Source organism: Symsagittifera roscoffensis, chromosome 2 (assembly GCF_963678635.1).
Source record: "Symsagittifera roscoffensis chromosome 2, txSymRosc1.1, whole genome shotgun sequence".
In the NCBI taxonomy this organism is placed as follows: domain Eukaryota; kingdom Metazoa; phylum Xenacoelomorpha; order Acoela; family Convolutidae; genus Symsagittifera; species Symsagittifera roscoffensis.
In genome coordinates, this window is record NC_087063.1 from 17,905,377 (window position 1) to 17,919,882 (window position 14,506).

A 14,506-nucleotide genomic window follows, 5' to 3' on the forward strand; every position below is an offset into this window, starting at 1 on the left:
AGATGTTGTCTAGCTATTGCATTTTTAGTACCTTTAGCTTCTTAGTACTTTCGCAGTATGCAGCATCCTTATTGACATAAAATAAAACCCGCATCCACTAAAAAAAACCCGAAGGCTTATGCAATCGACGAAATGCAAATTTTTGACTATTCTATCTAATCGTGATAATCAAAATTAGCTGTTTAAAGGATTTTTATTACCCGGGTTGACAAAAATGCTTATCATACAATTCTCATATATGGAAAAAACGCTGATCATGCTCTTTCATTTAATTTCATAGAGCAAAAGTAGGTTTATGAAAACAGCAAAATAAGAATTTTTCCATACTCTAAAATTTTATAACAAGCACTTCATTACGAGGCCAAACTATGCATTTTATGCATTGTAAGCAGATTCCGCAACAGGGACGTTCCCTGTGTTCTTCTTTTGTTCGTTCATTCACTTTGATCGCTCTGACAAAACTTTACTATGTTTAAAGACTTGTCTCTGGAATTCAGGAACATACAGACACAAAATTTTGCGCCTATCCAGTGCACAGTATGGCCTCGTAGTGTTTTTCCATACTCTGGAATAAAAAATTTGAGCTTTTTAATAAATCTTTTTATCCCCAAAATTCTAAAAAGCATGATAAGCTTTTTTCCGTTCTATGAAATTGTATGACTAGCATTTCATCCATAAATGATAAAAAATATTTGTTTTGAAATTTTGTGTTTCATCCGAAACGCTAATCAAGTATTTTTGTCATGAGAAAATCCAGAGTGTAACTGGCAGTCACTATGCAGATAAACTGCATTTGGTAATTTTAGCCTGGTTAGTTAATTTTAACAATTTCACAAGGAATTAAATACCAAAAATGTAAATTTTTGTTTGTGGCTAGATAATTGTTAGTTTGAAAACTTTTTTGGTGGATGAGAAAAAAGGACTGTTTTTCTTACAAATTTGATTTTAAATTAGCAAATGAAACAAAAACATAATAATCGTGTTTACAAAAAAAACAGTATTCGTTTTTTTAGTTGAAAAACTCATCTTGGACTACGTTATAAACACAAAAAATCAAAATTTGCATGCAAAATTTTTTTTTCATAAAACATATTTGGGCAAAAAAAGCTTCAAAAGAAGCAAATAGACGATAAATTTCTAAAACAAATTTTAAATTTTGTATGAGTTTTGTATGACAGGTTTTTTTCCCATAAATTTCATATATGAAACTGTTGAATAAGCTTTTTTTCTATGGAAGTCAACACGGGAAATTAAAATCAGGATATTTTCCAAGATAATAGAATCTCTTCTAGTCCGTTTTAGTTGAGTTTAGTGCATGCAAAAAAATATTTATATCGATTAGAATAAATTTAGTTAAAAAGTTCTAACAGTGGATAAAAATTTTAAGCAATCATGAAAAAAACAATGTGCTGATATTTTCCTTAATACAAAACCTATAAATGCGTTCATTGAAACAACCATTTTTGCAAATGAAAAAATGAAAAAGTAAGAAAAACATAAATTTGAACTGGTTTTTAAACTGCTATGACATTTTTTTAATTTTCCAAATATTTCAGCATCTATGAAAATCATACAATGCAAGCAAGACAGATGTAGGGTTGAAAATTGAAATGGCAAGCAAAAAGAATTATAGTCGATTATAAACTTTTGAAATTGATTTTTTAATAAAAATTATGATTGAAATTGTGATAAAAGTGATGATTGAATAAGAAACAGATTGAAAATTAATAGAATATAATTGATTTATAATTATAATTGATTCTATTTTTTTTTCCAAAAAAGAGATTTTGATTGAATAACAAATGGTTATAATTGATTTTTTCTCAATTTTTCAAATTATTTTTCTCAAAATAGTTTCAAAATCCTTTTAGAACATTCGCAACGGGATACTCGCAAGATGCTTCATTCAATTGAAAATGTTTATCTCGTTAATCCTGAATACTTTCAAACATTTTTTGTTTTTGTTTCTATTGCACAACGATGTTTTTTTTTGAATTTTTAGTAAACCGTTTCTACACTAGAATAATTGTTGTAACTGATTTACTTATTAATCCCTTTTTTCTATCATTTTTTAGTTTTTTATGAGTCAATGAAAACTTTATAACATTCAATGAAAAATTGAAAGTTTCACAAGCACCAGAAAAATCATTTTAAATTTTTTTTTTCGGCGATTAATTGACACAAAGTGCGAGAAAAAAAAAGATTTTTTTGTTTCTGATTTTCCTTTATTACGTCCCCCCACAAGCATATAAAAATACAAGGGTTATGTTTAGCGTCTGTTAATGTTTCAAAAGCACTAAATGCTGAGCTCGTATTCAGACTTAGGTTGAATTTGGAACGTATTAATTCACTGCTAACGCTTGTTATAAGAACGCATTAAATTGCATACTGTTTATCCCAAATTCACCAATATAGCAATTTTCAAAAGCCTGTAACAGTACAAAAAAGGATCAAAGATACCCTATTTTTTCAAATCAGCTCAGTACAACAATATCTCTCAGATGGCATAAAAGTTTCCGTCAAAAATACTTAGTTCAGTGGTCGAAGTTGGACCGAATAAAAAATCACCCAAGCAGAAAAATTCTGCTCATTCTTCAAAAGTGGAACAGATAGGGCTTTTACGTGACAAATCACTCGATCCTTATTGATGATTGTTTGTGGTACTGATTTTGTTTGGAAAAAAATTGGGAAAAATCATATGCCCCAATTTTTCCTGTATTTCATATTTCCAACTGATTTGTTATATTTTGTTTTTGAAGCAAGAAAAATTTTGAGTAGCGTTTACAACATAATTATTCAGCAAAAATCAAGGCAAACAAAAGATGAGTCGGATTCTTCAAAATTCTACAAAAATGTCGGTTTTTGTTTAAGGCTTCAAGAAAACCCAAATTTAATTATTGTTCCTCGGCAACAACCATGTGTTCGAAAGAAGTTCAATTGGGGAGCATACGAAAAATGCTCTTTCCCAGTTCAGCCATCAAATTTGTTTCTATTGGGTAATTTTTCATGTCTATTATTGTTTACAGTGTCTGATTTTTCTACTACTGAAATAAGCACATTTTTTGCAAATCACATGCAAGTGAAATGCTTTAAATTCATTTTTTGCTCTGGTATTGCACCGCAATTTTTCAAGAAACAAAGAAAACTCTAACTTTATTGAGCGATGAGGATTTTGTACCACTTACCATAGCGTGTGAAGGAATGATTTTTGAAAAAAACAATAAAAATTTTCATGTTGTTTAAAAAAATCATCATCTTTTATGAGCGGACACCGCTTCAACGAGCAGTTGAAGATAGTTGAAACATTCAGGCCTTTGTCCTGATACGAGAAGTCTTGTTTACAGTTAAGGGAAGATAAAAGGACTTTGTAAAAAATATTCCCCCGCACGCCTTATAATGTACAACAGATATATTTAATTTCTTATATTGTAGCAATTACGGAAATAGTTTGCTTCAGCCATAATTTGACACAATTTCTAAGACGGTTTAAATCTCCGCTTCCGCGGTACTAGCGCAAAATCTAGCGAGCCTTAATTGTCCCGAATCGGCCACATTGGCAATTTTCAACCCTCATAACTTGATACCAGAAATGATCACATGTAAAACATAACTTTAAGTAAGCTTAGGAAAACAATAGCTTTTGGATGAATAAAAAAATAGATTCAAAAATGAGTAATTTTATAATCAACATTTGTCTGGAGAAAAAACCACCCCAAGCACAATATTTGCGTCACTTTCTTCTAGAGTCGAAATGAAAAAATTGAGTTACGGATGTTCAGACCTAAGTTATCTTTGATGTGATAGGGTATAATTTTGACTTAAACCAAAAAAACTGCATTAATTTTGTTTGTTGCAATTAGTTTTTAAGCTCATTAATATAGTTCATTAAGCTCAAAATCATTACTGACTAAAAATTTCAAGCAAATCAAACGCGCATATTGCATTTACACTAAATTATTTAAAGTCTTGCTACTTCTACTGTATTCTGGCATAGAGAAAATTCTTGGAAAGTTGTCAACCAAATTGTTCACGGCCTTAATTTGACCCGGGGTCCATTTAACTCCATTTCTGGATGGGTTAGGTGAGTCCAAAACGCCCTCCAAAACTCCCTGTATATAATCTTCATTGCAGTCTAGATCGAGAACTGTACAGAAGTTAGTGACGTGTTTTCGAGGGTTTGCAATCAGGTCTTCCAGCTGCACTTGGATATATTTGAAATTAGGATAAGTTTGCATCAACAAATTACTAAAACGAACAAACATTTTAAAGCAAAACAGTTACCAATTTTGAAAGTGGAGGTTATACTTTGAAAAGGCAATGGAACTTTTCTACTTCAAGTCAAGTGGAAAAATGAAGTATTTTTAATCCTTTTGTCACAATGAAAAAGGTCAATATAGATAATTTTGGTTTCTGTTAATTACAACGTATCTCTATGAAAGTCTGTACAGCCTATCTATGGTTAGTTAGTTTCTATCCTCTCGCCAAAATCCAGAATCAGTTTATAAAAAACAGAAATTAGGCTGATCTACCTTATAAAGTTGATCGCGATATTTATCATAAATTATATATTGTTTTCAAGAAGAGAAATATTTGATTACTTACTAAAACTAAAATTATCCAAAAATTCTTGTCTTTGAACACCGAAAAGGCCAGTTAGCTGCCTATTTTTTTTACGATTCGCAAGGTTGTTGTTTTAAAATGCCAAATAGTGATAGTCAACTTTCACGGACTGACCTTAATTTGGCATGACTTGCGATCTCTCTGATGGCCTTGTCTACATCCCGGCTATGAGCGATTTTCATTGTCCCGTTAGCCATGGAGTTCCGAATAAAGTCATAGCAAGATCCTTAAAAGGCGAAAAAACCGGATGTACTACGGAGACTATGAATAATTAAGACCCGAGTATTTGCAAAAAAAAAATCAACATCAAAAATAGCTTCTTTAAAAGTCTATAGCAATCTGGCCAAAACAAACCGTATAACAAAACTGATTGTATATCAAGGTGAAGCCTTGATTATTTTTCGTCTTTTTTTGTATATGCACCCCACACGCTAATAAAAGCCACAATGAGATTTATTTAGCGTCTTGTATCCTATTGAATTTTACCAACCTTATTTCAATTACACGTGTTATAAGAACGAAATATATCGCGAGTTAATTATTCCAATTTCGCCGAATTAGAAATTTTCAAACGCCCACAACTTTACGAACAAGACTGCTTTTAGGTTGGTGCAAAGCTCTGAAAGCTCTAATTCGCCATGCATAAATGTTTTTGTTATGCTTTCAGCGTTTTAAATAATATCATCAAATCAAGCCCAATCTAGTCCGGAGCATGACCATTTTGGCAGTTTTCAAACTCTCCGAGTTTTTCAAAAATTGATTGGAGGTAAAAATATCTTTTTTCATTTGATTTCAGTGAGTCGATATCTTCAATGGGGCGTAGATTTTTTTTGTTAAAAACTATTGTTTCGATTGCTGTAAGTTGATTGAATAAAGTAACCACCCCAAGCGTAAATATTTGCACTTTCTTCGAAAAATACTCGTATCAGGGCGCAGCCCTGCATAATCCGACTGCGTTTTAAGGTATCTGAAATAGTCTTCCCTTCGAAAAAACTGCATTTTTTTTTGCAAATCATCTCTCCACAAAGTTTTGCACATAGAAAAGTATCAAATATACCAAACAGCATGACTCAGTTCAAGTTGAAACAGTTTCAAGACGGATCAACCCTTTGCTTACGCGTTGTTAGTTCGAAATATATCGCCAGTTAAATGTCACTAATTATCCAATTTGGCAATCTTTAAACCCCCATAATTTTACGAAAAAACTACAGAAGAAATATTTTGAAGAAATTGAGCTCAGGAGAAATTGAGCTCAGGACCACAGAAGAAATTGAGCTCAGGACCACGATGACTTTTGAATGGCATTAAAAGAATGTATCAAAGAATGCTATTTAAAAAGTTGAAATTTGTCTTGAGAAAAAAAGCCACCCCAACCACAAACATTCCGTTACTTTCACAAAAGCCACCCCGAGCACAAGCAAAGTCGAAACAGAACTACTGACTAAATGTCAAGCAGATAAAAATCAAGAATTTTTCCAGAGCTTGGCAGGAAAATAGGTAATCAGATAATGACGGTTTTTTGATTTTTATATTCATTTTGATGAGTATTTTTTTAAATACACGGTTCACGAATCTGAAAAAAAATCTTTTTTTTTCGTTCTGGTTCTATTTTCTTTTAATTTTTGTTCAGATCAGTTTATTAAACTTATCCGGTCACTTTTAACTTGCCTTCTATTTTTGGTTTGACATTAGAGCAGTTCTGTCTGTTGATCCAGGTCATCTGACCAGTACGAATGTGTCTAAATTGAAGGACATAGTACCTGGAGGACCTTGTCGCAATCATGTCGAATGGGTTTCTAACTACCATGACGCCCACAATTCCTAAGCCATACAACTGTTACCTGAAAGAAAGAAAGAAAGAAAGACAGACAGACAGACAGAAAGAAAGAAAGAAAGAAAGAAAGAAAGAATCAATTCTTTCAAATAAATATAGGGCTATTTACAAAGCGTTTGTCTGTGCTAAAGGCACAACGAGAAGTTTTAAGAAAATTTTGGAAAAAAACAAGATAGACTAAAGTCAGAAGCACACAGTCACAATATGGTTCCCTTAATTCTTTTCGTTGAGCCCGATTTCTTTGTTTTAAGAGCAATCTTCACTATAGCAAACGAAGTACTGAACTGCATTTTTGAAGCACTGAAAACAACGCACCTATAAAGTTGTTCGGGAAACAATCATACGCTCACTTTAATTTTACGAAAAGTGATTCACAGTTTGTATATACCAATAAATTAAGGTTCAAAAACAATGACCCCAGTTGTCACGGCAGTCAAAAATGCGAAAGAATCGAAACGACGTAAAGTCGGCAATGAATGCCACGGTTTTATGAATAATGAATAAACCGCCTAAGATCATTGCAGCGGGCAATACCCACGGACTGTTACTAAAACGATTTAGATCGACAGTTCCTCCGACAACTCTATGACAGTTGAAAGCCCGATTATAGCACGACCTGTTTTGGCGGAACCTGATACGGAGGAAAATTTTGAAAGCAAAGAAGCTCAAACTACGAGACGGTTGTAAAACGGGTGAACCGCATGAATGATAAAAAAAGTACCTTACTCCTGCTCAGATGACCAAAGTGTTGTGCGCATGAAAACAGCGTTGTCAGGTCCTCAAATAGCCCAGGTATGCTCTCGTCAGCGGACGAGGTGGAAGAAGATGAGCAAGACAAAACTAGTGAGAGAGAACCATGCGCTAGGGAAGCCTAAGAAATGGATAAAAATGAATAGTTGGCAGAAACTAAGATAAGCGTGATTCCTTCTTCACCGAAGGGGGTAAAAGAGGAACAGTCAAGTACATCGTCAAGGGATGATGCGACTCATGTGAACGTGCACTGAGCGAAGCCCAGAAGAAGATGAAAACAAAGTGCCGGTCAGAGCGCGCGTAGGGTTGTCGTCAAAGACAAAAAGCAGACTACGAGGGGAAGCAAATGTTGAGGAACAAAATTTTTTCAGAAAAAAGTTATCATTAGCCCGAAAAATGTACCGAGCCCGAAAAAAGGGAGTGTGGATAATTCTTATTTTGACAAGGAGAAACTTCTGTTTAACTGGAGGGATGACTACAAAACAGGATGATATTCAGAGACTGGATGAGGACGTGTAGGGGTATTTTGTTGATATGTTGAACAAACTGCGTAAGATCATGAAGCGCACAAAAGGAGTGCCGTCGTTTACGGATGTTCAGTAAATTACAATGGGTGTTTTCGACTGCCGTCTATAAGTACTGGAAGCACCCATTCAGAAAAGCCGAAAAAAACCAGACACTAAAATGATTGTAGATTATGTGAATGCGGAGTTACAAAGGACTCATGAAGCGATCGTGAGGCGAGAAAAATTTTCTATATTTACTAAATACGGATTAATGATTTCAGTACTACTAGGTTTCAGAAGGAAAATGATTGAACCTAATTTAACGTGCAGGTTAATTGAGACTTGACACTTTATATTACATTATTGTAGTAAAATTGATTGAAATTGTTATTAATACTGCGACTGTCAAGGGCAACGTTATTATTAACCGTACGTGTTGCAAGTGGCAAGTTTTTAGAAATTGAATTCAAGCTGGTTCTCGTACTTTTATTGTTCCGACTTTCGATACGAAAGTAACGGAATATTTGTGCTCGGGGTGGGTTTTTTTTTTCTTCAGACAAATTTCGACTTTTTAACTAGCCATTTTTGACGGAATTTTTTTTACCATTCGAAAGGTATTGTTGTCTTGAGCTCAAATTTCAAAAAATATTTCACCTGTGATTATTTTTTGTAAAGTTATAGGGGTTTAAAGATTGACATTTTGGCCAATTATGGACAATTAACGCGCGATATTTTTCGCGCTATTAACGTGTAAGCGGAGATTTAATCCGTCTTAGAAATCGTTCCAAATTGGTTGAAAGAAGCTTATTTGCTGTAATTGGTTTGTTACAAGGAGCGAAATCTATCCTTTCGTACTTTAAATGGCGTGTGGGGGGATGATTTCATAAAAAATTTCAAATTTTAGAAAAAATTTTTTTCATTTTGTTTTATTTCATTGAATTTTTTCAATGTTATTACTGCTCCATAAACTTTAAAAGGCAGTCGGAACATTCAGGGCTTCGCCCTGATACGAGCAGTCTTGTTATCTTTTAAACTCCAAAAAAAGTACAAGGACATGCTTCTAGAGATGGAGATGGGAAAGGAACCTGCGCGAAAAAGGCAATTTTTTGAATCAAAATGTTTCAAAAATTTCGCTGAGACAAAAAAAAATTATTCATAAGAATAATATCAATAAAATCATCAATAAAAATTAAAATTATCATATTAATCATAATATTAATCATAAAAATGATAACTAAAATGATACTGATGATAAAATCTTAAAAATATTCCGTTACTTTCGTATCGAAAGTCGGAACAATAATATTAATCAGAATAACAATATCATAATAATAACCATAAAAGTAATCAGAACACTAGTCATAATAATCATGATAATAATGATAGAACCACAATTTGTTTCCAAGCGAGTACTAGCTACAGAGTTACACTTAATATAAACTACAGAAAAAACTCTGTATTGTATTGGAAAACAAGGCGCCGAGCACGGCATGTTTTCAGGTTTCTCTTGCAATTTTGGCCTGTTTTTTGTCCATTTTTTAATTAAACTTCGTCTGCGGTACAATTAAGTTTAAAAAAAAGCATTATACGGTCTTTATAGTGTTTTAGGACATCTGCGAAAACCTATAAAAAATCGAGAAAAAGAGTTCCCACTCTACTGAATTTTTTTTTGCCATAAGCGGTTTTTATCAAAGCTTTAGACTGACCTTTGGTTATTAATTAATAAACAATGGTCAGTCTAAAGCTTTGTATAGATAGCTAGCTCTGAGAGATTTGATCTTCATTTCAGGTACTCTGCGTGTGCGTGACATGGTCAAGTGTGGATGATTGTTGAATATTCTTTGCTTCACAGTTGCAACTTGTTGGGCATTCACTTGGGGAAATGTCGTGTTTTCTATGCACCAGCCACTTGAAACTTCATGAAACAAAAACAATCAAAACAAAACTCTAAAGAGTATGCATTCATTGCAAGGGACTTTATAATGAATAATCAGATATCGTATAAAGAAGTCAGATAAGCAAAAATATATATCGTATCAACAAAAATTTTGAATGTACTGAAGCTTTTTGATTAGTTGACTGAGATCTGATTTTATATCTCCCAAATCCATCAATTTCTGATATCTTCAAAACATAATATTGAAAAATCTCGCTAAATCTTGAAAAACATCTCAGCTGTCTTGGAAAATTTTTCAAGATGACTGGACGTGAAAATACCAAATGTGCTCCCTAAGGTTCCATGCTTTTGGTTTTATAGTTTTGCCGAAGTTTTTGTTATCACGATTCTGGAATCTACACTCATATCTTTTACATATGTTAGAGGATTGCAGGGCTACACAGCCAAGGAAAATCTTGACACTTTCTGCTAGGAACTTAAGAGTCCAAGTCAATCCTGGACTTCCTGGCAGGAGCCATTCAGGAACCCTGCCACGAAGACTCAGATAAAAAAAAACGTGAAAACCAAGTCTGGACACCAGCCAGTACCCTTCTAAGAAACACAGGAAATCAGCAGTTTTAATTACCTAAGCCTTTTGTTATTTTTTAGTAACGCTACAAATTACTTTTGTCCTTGAGCAAGGATTGTTAGAAAGCAAAAAAGCAAACATTCCAGAATGAACTTTTGACTAAAAGAACCAAATTTTATTATTGTTTTTTGCTTTCAAAGAGCAAATTAAACCAAAACATGACAGAAAATAATTCCACGGTTTTCAATTTTTTGATGTATAATTTTTAGCCCCATAGAAAAGCTTATGTTTTTATCATAAAGCTGTGTAAAACTCAAGCTTTAACTTTTTCAATAAACCTACAAAAGCGTTTTATTTGCAGAAAATTTGCCACTTGACTTGAGGGCTTTTCTGATTGAGAACACCCCAAATTGCGTTATTGTTCTGACCTTCGAACAAAGTGCGGAATAATTATGCTTGGATCGGTTAGAATCGGTTATTTATTCTGTCGATTTTCGAATTCTTAACTGAGCTTTTTTGAAGAAATCTTGTAAAAAATTTTATTGTCTGGAGCTCAAATTTAAAGAAATTGCACTTGCGATCATTTTTGGTAGAGCTAATGGGGTTTGAAATTATTGATTCGACCAACTGGAGATATTTAACGCGCAATATATTGCAATCTTGTGACCCGCGTAAGCAGCGAATTTTTGAGCTGAATTGAGGCAAGTCATTTGCGCTTAAAAATTGGATTAGACCTGCTAAACACATTCCCTTTTAGTTTACTTTAGCGGAGAAAAAGAAAAAAAAACATGATTTAAAAAAAAAAAAAATTCGTCTTTTTTTCAACCACAGAATTTTTGATTTAAGTGTATTCGGAAACATTCGGGAGTTTGCCGTGATATACGAGCAGTCTTGTTTTGTTTTGTTTTCAAACAAGTTCGTAAATTTTTGCAAATTTCAAAAAAGTTTAACACTTTCCGAGCTCAGGATTCAACGGAAAAACCAAAAGTTAAGATGATTCATCGAATCTATCTAGACCCACAGAAAAACTTATGTTTTCTATTGTAAATCTGTTCAAACTTCAGGCCTTAATTTCCATAGCAATTCTACAAATGCTGTTTTGGGCAGAGCTCTAGCCACTTAGCCAGTGCGCTTTGGTTACATCAGAGTGTTTTTTGTTCTTTTTCTGTACGTTGATCATCACAAAACAAAATCCACGCTTGTAAAGCCAAATTAATAACCTTCGCAATTTTAAAATTTCTATTCGCACAACAATTATTCATTGTAGTAGTACACTTGTTTTCGTCTTTTTGGTATATTTCTTTTTATATACAAAAATGATATTGGAATTCCCCAACAAATGTTCTTTTTATAGCCAAAAACTCGTAGCTTTGAAGCAAATCTTTCGAATGCATATTCATAAAAATTGCAGAAAGATGAATGAAAGATCCAGAAATTGATAACTAACATGGTGTATGAAAGCAAAATGCGAGGAGTTTTTGGATAATAAGATAATGTAGAAATAGTTTATTCCTGCAAGATGTTGTCTAGCTATTGCATTCTTAGTACCTTTAGCTTCTTAGTACTTTCGCAGTATGCAGCATCCTTATTGACATAAAATAAAAACCCGCATCCACTAAAAAAAACCCGAAGGCTTATGCAATCGACGAAATGCTTATTTTGACTATTCTATCTAATCATGATAATCAAAATTAGCTGTTTCAAGGATTTTTATTACCCGGGTTGACAAAAATGCTTATCATACAATTCTCATATATGGAAAAAACGCTGATCATGCTCTTTCATTTAATTTCAAAGAGCAAAAGTAAGTTTATGAAAACAGCAAAATAAGAATTTTTCCATACTCTGAAATTTTATAACAAGCACTTCATTACGAGGCCAAACTATGCATTTTATGCATTGTAAGCGGATTCCGCAACAGGGACGTTCCCTGTGTTCTTCTTTTGCTCGTTCATTCACTTTGATCGTTCTGACAAAATTTACTATGTTTAAAGACTTGTCTCTGGAATTCAGGAACATACAGACACAAAATTGTGCGCCTATCCAGTGCACAGTATGGCCTCGTAGTGTTTTTCCATACTCTGGAATTAAAGTTTGAGCTTTTTAATCAATCTTTTTATCCCCAAAATTTAAAAAAGCATGATAAGCATTTTTCCGTTCTATGAAATTGTATGACAAGCATTTCATCCACAAATGATTTAAAATATTTGTTTTGATATTTTGTGTTTCGTCCGAAACACTAATCAAGTATTTTTGTCATGAGAAAATCTAGAGTGTAACTGGCAGTCACTACGCAGATAAACTGCATTTGGTAATTTTAGCCTTGTAAGTTAATTTTAACAGTTTCACAAGGAATTAAATACCAAAAATGTAACTTTTTGTATGTGGCTAAATAATTGTTAGTTTGAAAATTTTTTTGGTGGATGAGAAAAAAGGCCTGTTTTTCTTACAAATTTGATTTTAAATTAGCAAATGAAACAAAAACATAATAATCGCGTTCACAAAAAAAAACACTTTTTTGTGATTTTTGGTTTTTTAGGTGAAAAACTCATCTTGGATTACGTTATAAACACAAAAAATCAAAATTTGCATGCAAAATTTTTTTTTCATAAAATATATTGAGCAAAAAGCTTCAAAAGAGGCAAATAGACCAGAAATTTCTAAAACACATTTTAAATTTTGTATGAGTTTTGTATGACAGGCTTTTTCCCATAAACTTCATTTATGAAACTGTTGAATAAGCTTTTTTTCTATGGACGTCAACCCGGGAAATAAAATCAGGATATTTTCCAAGATAATAGAATCTCTTCTAGTCCGTTTTAGTTGAGTTTAGTGCATACAGAAAAATTTTTATATCGATTATAATAAATTTAGTTAAAAAGTTCTAACAGTGGATAAAAATTATAAGCAATCATGAAAAAAACAATGTGCTGATATTTTCCTTAATACAAAACCTATAAATGCGTTCATTGAAACAACCATTATTGCCAAAAAAATGAAAAAGTAAGAAAAACATAAACTTGAACTGGTTTTAAAACTGCTATGACATTTTTTTTAATTTTCCAAATATTTCAGCATCTATGAAAATCATACAATGCAAGCAAGACAGATGTAAGGTTGAAAATTGAAATGGCAAGCAAAAAGAATTATAGTCGATTATAAACTTTTGAAATTGATTTTTTAATAAAAAATATGATTGAAATTGTGATAAAAGTGATGATTGAATAAGAAACAGATTGAAAACTAAGAGAATATAATTGATTTATAATTATAATTGATTCTATTTTTTGAATTTTTTCTATATTTTTAATTTATTGAATCTCTCAGATGGCATAAAAGTTTCCGTCAAAAGTACTTAGTTCAGTTCAGTAGTCGAAGTTTGACCGAATAAAAAATCACCCAAGCAGAAAAATTCCGCTCATTCTTCGAAAGTGGAACAGATAGGGCTTTGATGTGACAAATCACTCGATCCTTATTGATGATTGTTTGTGGTACTGATTTTGTTTGGAAAAAAATTGGGAAAAATCATATGCCCCAATTTTTCCTGTATTTCATATTTCCAACTGATTTGTTATATTTTGTCTTTGAAGCAAGAAAAATTTTGAGTAGCGTTTACAACATCAATATTCAGCAAAAATCAAGGCAAACGAAAGATGAGTCGGATTATTCAAAATTCTAAAAAAACATCGGTTTTTGTTTAAGGCTTCAAGAAAACCCAAATTTAATTATTGTTCCTCGGCCAACAACCATGTGTTCGAAAGAAGTTCAATTGGGGAGCATACGAAAAAATGCTCTTTCCCATTTTAGCCATCAAATTTGTTTCTATTGGTTAATTTTTCATGTCTATTATTGTTTACAGTGTCTGATTTTTCTACTACTGAAATAAGCACATTTTTTGCAAATCACATGCAAGTGAAATGCTTTAAAATCATTTTTTGCTCTGGTTTTGCACCGCAATTTTTCAAGAAACAAAGAAAACTCTAACTTTATTGAGCGACGAGGATTTTGTACCACTTACCATAGCGTGTGAAGGAATGGTTTTTGAAAATAACAATCAAAATTTTCATGTTGTTTAAAAAAATCGTCAATTTTTATGAGCGGACACCACTTCAACGAGCAGTTGAAGATAGTTGAAACATTCAGGCCTTTGTCCTGATACGAGAAGTCTTGTTTACAGTTAAGGGAAGATAAAAGGACTTTGTAAATAATATTCCCCCGCACGCCTTATAATGTACAACAGATATATTTATCTTCTTATATTGTAGCAATTACGGAAATAGTTTGCTTCAGCCATAATTTGACACAATTTCTAAGACGGTTTAAATCTCCGC